At 30.3% G+C, this 8,608-nt stretch overlaps 1 long non-coding RNA gene across 1 annotated transcript; it reads left to right on the top strand.

Annotated features, from left to right (window-relative positions):
- The first annotated feature begins 219 nt into the window (after positions 1 to 219).
- Positions 220 to 8,310, top strand: LOC134708869 (uncharacterized). Its single transcript, XR_010105895.1, has 5 exons — positions 220 to 441; positions 1,207 to 1,307; positions 1,780 to 1,823; positions 5,857 to 5,954; positions 7,629 to 8,310. It is a non-coding gene; the product is annotated as an uncharacterized LOC134708869 (long non-coding RNA).
- Positions 8,311 to 8,608: the final 298 nt, after the last annotated feature.

Raw genomic sequence — 8,608 nt, 5'->3', positions numbered from 1 at the left:
TTTTGCTTGTTTAAATCAGCATATTTTACACTTTACATCTAATATAAATATATCTGTATACATTCCTCATAATGGCTGGTCAGTTTCATAACAATGATAAGCATTTACTATGACAATGTATGTTCAGAGGACATAAAAGTCATAGCAAACTTGAGAGAACATAAACATGTTAAAATCGTGATGAAGACCATGAAGTACAGGATGCTGTTTGTACAGAATGTGATTTGCTCCCGCCACCTCCATCAAATTCACAAATATGTTCAAGCCATTGTTCAATGTACGTGGACACAATGAAAAAAGAAAAAAGGGGGAAACTAATGTGAAGTTCCGTTTTTATCAACACCTGTGACATGAACAGTCTGCTGCTAAAAAAATGACTGTCACTGTCTAATGTGGAAACTATAAATACACTTCATGGATTATTCCTTCAACTTGAAACAGGTAAGCATATTTTAAACTAAATTATAAATTTCTATTTTTTGCAAAGACATGTGTTCCTTTAGGAATAAGGGGGTTGTCCCATTTTTTTGCATGTACACTGGACCAAAAGTGTTGAATGCTCTTCCTAATTCAATAAAGAAATCAAATACAGTATCTGAATTTAAACATAAATACAAATCTATGTACTTTTAACTTTACCATCATATTTGTACTGTAATGCTATATATCATAATTGTTTATTGTACTTTAAATTGTATTTAATTTTTATTTATCATTATTATTGATGAATTGTTTATTTTTAATGTAATTATTATTGTATTAAGAGAGCCTTATTGAAAATTGGTGTAATCCAAATTAGTTCCTCTCTCTAAAGAGATATTATTATTATTATTATTATTATTATTGAAATATGAAGATAGGTAAATAGATTTCTTTGTTCAAATTGTATAGGCCTTGCTCATGATCTAGGAAAGTTGTAAAAAGCTTGTTTTAATACCAGGTGGAAATGATGACCAACTTTGTCAGTGACTTTTAATCTATTTCATTTGTATTTCCATGACCAAAATTATTTTATTCAAAGTGTATGTTTGCTTTGTATACAGTTCCAGGGAAGAACATTTTATCTAATATCTAACAGCCACAAGTTTAAAATTCTAAAAGAATCTTTATGTCAGAGTGGGTTTAAGTCACTTTCTTTAAGAAGGCAAATGTGAAAAAATGTCTACATATGGAGCACATTTATACATGATACTTTTATAATTCCAGGTACATGTATTTGCAGAGACTGTAGTCTAGACATGGTAGACAAATGTTACTAGATTGCCAAAGCAAAGCAATGCAACATTAAAAAAATGAATGTAAATAAGGTTTGTATTAAATACAGTAAGATAGGGTAATGATTTTACATTTGATGCATGTATGTTTATTTCTTTAAAAAAAAATCTGAAGAAGACATGCAAATGAATTAATGTTGTTTAAATCTATGCAACTGAACAACAGTGTATCTCCTTAGTTGCATACATGTACATGCATGTTGTCTTTTAAATATTTAAAGTTTGAAAAAAAGTTCTGATATAAATGTGGCTTGTGCATGCTTATTTTAGGCACATACATGTATACTAGTATTTATTTGGCTTTTTAACTATTTTGATCTGAGCGTCACTGATGAGTCTTATGTAGACGAAACGCGCGTCTGGCGTATAAAATTATAATCCTGGTACTTTTGATAACTGTTTGGTAATTTTTTTTTTTAGGATTTTAATAAGAAATACAGACTAATTTATAATTATGATCTTCACTGTCCAAATATGCATTTTCTTTTTTTCTATTTTGAAATAGATCAAGGTTTAGACGATTCAGGTCCAATCAAAAGAGCAAGAAAGGTAAATAGCAGAACACTGTTACAGCTATTCTATAAAAGCATGCAGAACAAAACTTTCATAGACTTGCTCACTATATTTGCTTGGATGTTTGCAAACAATATATAGCCAGAGTTCAGTCTGTTTTATATATACTGTGACTTGATTGGACAATAGAAGTTAACATGAAATGAAGTTAATGTTTATTGTCCAATCAAATTCCAGTATATAGTAAACATACTGAAACAGACTACATACCTGTTGTTTACTAACAAACATAAATGCAAACATACAAATGTACACACATAAATACAAACAAACATAGCAAGTTGATCTAATGTTCGCTTTGCATGCTTTCATAAAAGAGCTGTAATTAAGATTCAGGAGTAGATCACACTTAGTCACTATGAAATAAAAGTTCCAGTACTTCCCAATTAAAGAAAAAAGGGGTTACCCCAAAATTCTAGCACTGCTTCACTGAAATAAATCTGACCTCACTAAGATCTGATACCAGAATTGATGTCAATTAAGGAGGCTTAAACATACTGACTCAAACAAGCTTTGTCATTGATATTGAAAATTGTGATTAAATATTCTAATATTGTACAGGCCTAAACTTAAGTTATAGAAATAGATATCCTTAACATGAAATCTGGGATTAAATATTATTAACATAACACTTGGGAATATATATATCCTTAACATGAAACATAGGAATATAAATCCTTTACATAAAACAAGGAAATAATTATCCTTAATATTAGACAAAGGAATAAATATTCTTAACATAAAATATGGAAATAAATATTCCTAGCATGATACATGAGAATAAATATCCCTGACATCAAACATGGAAATAAACATCTTTAACATGAAATCTAGGAATAAATATCTTGAATAAAAATCATAGAAAAAAATATCCTTTCCATGAAACATTGCAATAAATTTCTTAAGCAAGATATATTGAAATACATTTTCTTCACATAAAACCTGGAAATAGATATCCTTAACATGATTCAAGGAATAAATGTCCTCAACATGAAACCTAGGAATAAATATCCGTAATATGAAAATTGAAAAAGATATAGCTTGATTAAAGGGAAAATTCACGATTTTTTACTTATGGTTTAAATATGTTCATTATGACATAATATATATATTCACAAAGTTTTATCGCTATATGTGCAGTAATAAAGGAGAAATTCAATATTTAATGAAAAAATATTAACTACTTCCTGTAGGTCGTGACGTTTTCTCCTGGTTTTTGCATGCCGGGATTTAAAATACAATCATTAAAAGTCTTGGTTTTTAATCATATTTTAACGTAATCGTAAGCGCGCCGATGACTTATGCTTTATCTAAAACACCATCCGATAATAAGAAGATAAAACGCACAGACGTTCAATTGTACATATTCATGAGATAAATTTTCTATGTTAAACGTATATATTCGAATTATTTTTGTAGACAACACAAAAAGTTATAAATTTATTTTTAATTAATATATTTTCGGAATGATAAGGTGAACAAAGTAAAGTACAATAATCTGTAAAGACAATATGTTGGTGTACTCTTATTGACCTTTTACTATCTCTGCTATGACTTGGTTGATACGATGTGTGTATTCACGGTTCTGTGGCAATACTCGTAGATGGCTTGTTGAAAGGTAAATTGTTATTTGCACTTCGGTATTTAACCACGCCTCTCGGGCACACCTTGCCAGGTGTGACTGTCTATTCGGATCAGTGAATTATAAGACAAGGGAGCTTTCAATACCCATATTTAAAATATATATTCAAGTTGGTGACAAATAAAAATTGATCGCCGTGGAATTATTTAATTATGTTTGGTGCTATTATTTATTTGAATTCAAATAAGTTAATTTACTAAGAAATACACAATTTTCGGTTAAAGACGGGAAACTTGAATAATATGTCCGATTGAAATGATTTACACCTTTTGTCCTTGATTGATGTCTAATAGAAAGGAGAACTTAGAAATTATAAATAGCTTTACCAAAGTATTTTTATTTGTCTTTATTAGGCAAATAAATGAATGAGAACACTTAGATTTAGACTTTTTAAAAGCCACGTATAAATTAATAACTGGAACTCACTGAAGATAACTCTACCGAAGCGGAATATAATATGAACGAAAAAGAAAAAATATTTTTCTACTTGAAAAGTTTTAAAAAATTAACAGCAAATTTAAGGTCTTCTTGGAATGGAATAAAAAAAATACGAATAGATATTCTTTATCAAGTGTGAAAAACGTCAACCAAATTTAATCATAATCGGGGACGTCCTTATTAAAATAGTCTTCGTCTCACAACGTATAATACTTAATAACTATTTGACCAAAGATGTTTAAAAACAAAAGACAACGAATTTAATGTCATCTTTCCCTATTTTTGAATGTAATTATAAGTCTGTTCAACTGGCAAGAATACCCCTAAAGCGGACAAATATCTGACAAGCAGTTTATTCTTTAAATTTGCTGTCATTGAATATCAAGAAAGAAAATAAATCCCGAAAATGATTTGAAACTTTAATACTCAATAGCTTTCCTAGAAAATATTCACACCCTCGGGGATTATTAGTGTACGTCCAGTTGCATATGTCGGAACAATTGTGGTGATGACGAATTTCTTTCTTTATTCGAGAACAATCTAATTGATATATAAATCTGTGATTTTACTATGTTCATAACTTCGATGAACCAAAGCAAGTTATAGATCGACCTGTATTTAAATAAAATTGGTCCTCTTCTTCTTCTTTTGGTATACAATAGTCTATCGAATTGGATGATTACATACTGTTGGTATACGTGGACTAGTCTATTTACAAAACTTTTACCCCAATTTGCACAAAATTTATGTTTCTTTCTTATGTTCAATGTATACATGTATATATTTTAAATTGCGCTGTAGTTCCGTAACTTTCTATCCGGGCGTATAAACGAATCGTCGACAAGTGCGCACATTTTTTTAATCAACATTTCTGGAATGATCCAACTATGTCCTTTACTATTGACAACGAGTAAATATTACATTTTCCCAGAGACATATAATACAATTATATGTCTCTGATTTTCCCAAATTAACCCTTGGAAAAAATACGTGTATTTGTATATCTTCAATTTTTTTTTTTTTTTTGTATCATTTTTTTTTTTTATAAATAATATTCTTTACACCAGAAATTTTATTTATAAACAAGCGTATGAGTTAAGTAATGAATAGTATATTATATCACTTTCGGACACGCAAGACAGAGATGTATATTATACATGCACCTGATAGTTCAAAATGGAAAGTTATAAGTTATCGGCCGTGTATACACTGATCAATACCTACAGAAGTGAAACGATGCATGAACTTACAAGCCCGACAGGAAATCGCTTGAATACCTGGACGTGTCACCTTACACCCCTCACAATACCTTTGGGAGTAATACCTTAAGCCATGCGGGTGAACAGTGGAGCGAAGATCCTAATTTATTTGAATAAAGTATATTACTTTAAAGAATTATGAACGAATTAGATTTTCGAAAACAATTTTCACGGAACACTTATTTATGATTTGAACTTAGACTTTTTAACTAATTCCAATATTAACAGTTTAAAAATAACAGACTATATGGTTATTAAAAAAATAAGAACATTTTCCGTATCAAGTTAGTTAGTCAGATAAAACAACCGTACGATTGACAAGATATCGACACGTAATTAAGACTACATCGGTTACTGTAGTTTTGTTTCTTTGCGGTTTATAGACATATCGTGACTTTTATTTGGACAAGATAACAAAATGGCGGAAGGCGAGAACTGATACTCAAAATTTAAAATCGATGTTGATCTCTTATCTAGCGGAATAAAACTTTAATATTTATAAATTTGAGCATTTTTATACAGAATGGACATAATATCAATTTTTGTTTTTTTTGCGAAGTTTCCCTTTAATACAATTATTCATTGTTATTACACACATTTAAACTAATATATGTAGTAAGGAATTTTATTTTTATTGTTATTTTCTCCTTATATTTTGAATTTATTTCAGACAATACCAGTTAAAGGTGTCCATTGTTAATCCTAGAAGACACAAGTAAAAGTGAGCAAGCTGATTTGAGTCAAAGTTCAGATTCTTCAGTTTTTTAGGTATGGTTTTTTTTTTTTGTAATTTGTATTCCAACTACATATTTAGCTCACCTGGCCCACAGGGCCAAGTGAGCTTTTCCCATCACTTTGCGTCCGGCGTTGTTAACTTTTACAAAAATCTTCTCCTCTGAAACTACTAGTCCAAATTTATCCAAACTTGACCACAATCGTCACTGGGATATCTAGTTTTTTATCCATTTTTCGTAAATCTTAGTTATCTTAGTTATCCACAATCGACTTTGGGGTATGTAGTTTTAAAAATGTGTCTGGTGACCCGACCATCCAACCAAGATTGCTGCAACGGCTAAAATTAGAACATGGGGGTAAAATGCAGTGTTTTGGCTTATAACTCACGAATCAAAGCATTTTGAGCAAATCTGACAGGGTAAAATTGTTTATCAGGTCAAGATCTATCTGCCCTGTTATTTTCAGATGAATCAGACAACCTGTTGTTGGGTTGCTGCCACTGAATTAGTAATTTTAAGGAAATTTTGCTGTTTTTGGTTATTTATCTTGAATATTATTTTAGATAGAGATAAACTGTAAACAGCAATAATGTTCAGCAAAGTAAAATTTACAAATAAGTCAATATGACCAAAATGGTCAGTTGACCCCTTTAGGAGTTATTGCCCTTTATAGTAAATTTTTAACCATTTTTCGTAAATCTTAGTTATCTTTTACAAAAATCTTCTCCTCTGAAACTACCGGGCTAAATTAATTCATACTTGGCCACAATCATCTTTGGGGTATGTAGTTTTAAAAAATGTGTCTGGTGACCTGACCATCCATTCAAGATGGCCACCACGGCTAAAAATAGAACATAGGGGTAAAATGTAGTTTTTGGTTTATAACTCACAAACCGAAGCATTTAGAGCAAATCTGACAGGGATACATTCTTTATCAGGTCAACCTCTATCTGCCCTAAAATTTTCAGATGAATCGAAAACAACCTTTTGTTGGGTTGCTGCCCCTAAATTGTAATTTTAAGGAAATTTTGCTGTTTTTTGTTATTATCTTGAATATTATTATAGATAGAGATAAACTGTAAACAGCAATAATGTTCAGCAAAGTAAGATCTACATATAAGTCAACATGACCAAAGTGGTCAGTTGACCCCTTAAGATGCTATTGCCCTTTATAGTTAATTTTTATCAATTTTCTTTAATATGGTATTTTTTTGTACATTTTTATAAAATATTTACCTCTGTATCTAAAGGAGAAAGATAGAGAAAATTTTAAGTAGCAAGAATATTTAGTAAAGTAAGGTTTACAAACACATCACCATCACCAAAACATTATTTTGTCATGAATCCATCTGTGTCCTTTGTTTAATATGCACATAGACCAAGGTGATCTACACAGGCTCTTAAGAGCCTCTAGTTTCTAGGAGTAATGCCCCTTAGAACTTATTTGCCTCAATATACTACTGCAAGGTTTTCATAAAACTCCTCTAAAACCACACAACAGAATATCATTAAACTCTAGAAAATAAATATTGAATCATAATTTCCTGATAATATGAACATCTTCATGTATGTATAGTATGTAACTTAAATACACTTTTAGTTTTAAGGTGTTTACAAGAGGCCTCATCAAATTGATTTTTTTCAATGTACAAAAAATGGTGAGTTTTTATGTGACAGCTTTAATTTTTAAATATTTTTTTCATTTCAGAAAATGGAAATCGAGAAAACTGTACTACATGTACTATTGAGGAAGACAGATGCACATAAGATAATTCTTAACAAAAGCAGCAGCAGAGAGCATGTTATCATGCAACATAGACTAGTCTATTCTTTGTTAAATGATGTAAAAATGAAAATATCAGAAACAGTGAATAGATTGTATGCAGATAAGATAAATTCAAATCAACCTAAAAAGTCTATATCTTTAGAATCAACAAATAATTCATAGGCACTTAATTCAGATAAAGTTCTTCAAATGAGATGGGCATCCATGTTAATAAATCCAGAGTCACATTACTTCAACAACTAAAGCAATATACTGTACATGACTGAAAAATCTAATATTGAAAGGCAAGTGGTAACAAGGTAGATCCTTAAGTGGCTGCTAATGAGATGAGATTTTTATACAACATGTACAAAAAGGAGAATTTTCATCAGACCAACAAATTGTTTCATTTTTGTCCTGCTTTGTCAGATAGAGAAAAAAGACTTAGTTGTTCTGAAGATTATGTAGCAGCAGAGAAAAAAGACAGAACAGATACAAATGTATATAAAGTACTTTTGGAACCAAATAACAGTTAAAATGTTTTTAGTTTTAATTCTTTTCATGCCTACCGCTTTCTTGGCCAATACAAACTAGATATTTAGTGTCTTTCAGTTTGTAAATACATGTAATGACTGCATTATTTATGAATATAAAACTTTATTTTGTCTGTGTCACTTTATGTTATTCCTCAAAATTACAGTTAACATTTCTGATCAATTCACCTTTATTGCCATGTGTAGTGTCTCTTATATTTGTAAGACGACTTTTTATGCCCATCATGTTTTTTGGTCTGTGCCTCCGTTCGTACTTCTGTTCATACGTTCGTCTGTCCATTCGTTCGTCCGGCTTTAGGTTGGAGTTTTTGGTCAAGTTAGTGTTTGACGAAGTTGAAGTCCAATTAACTTGAAACTTAGTACACATAT

The sequence above is a fragment of the Mytilus trossulus genome, chromosome 1 (assembly GCF_036588685.1).
Source record: "Mytilus trossulus isolate FHL-02 chromosome 1, PNRI_Mtr1.1.1.hap1, whole genome shotgun sequence".
Taxonomy (NCBI): domain Eukaryota; kingdom Metazoa; phylum Mollusca; class Bivalvia; order Mytilida; family Mytilidae; genus Mytilus; species Mytilus trossulus.
Note: the sequence above shows the minus strand (reverse complement) of the source record. Positions and strands in the feature narration are given on the sequence as shown.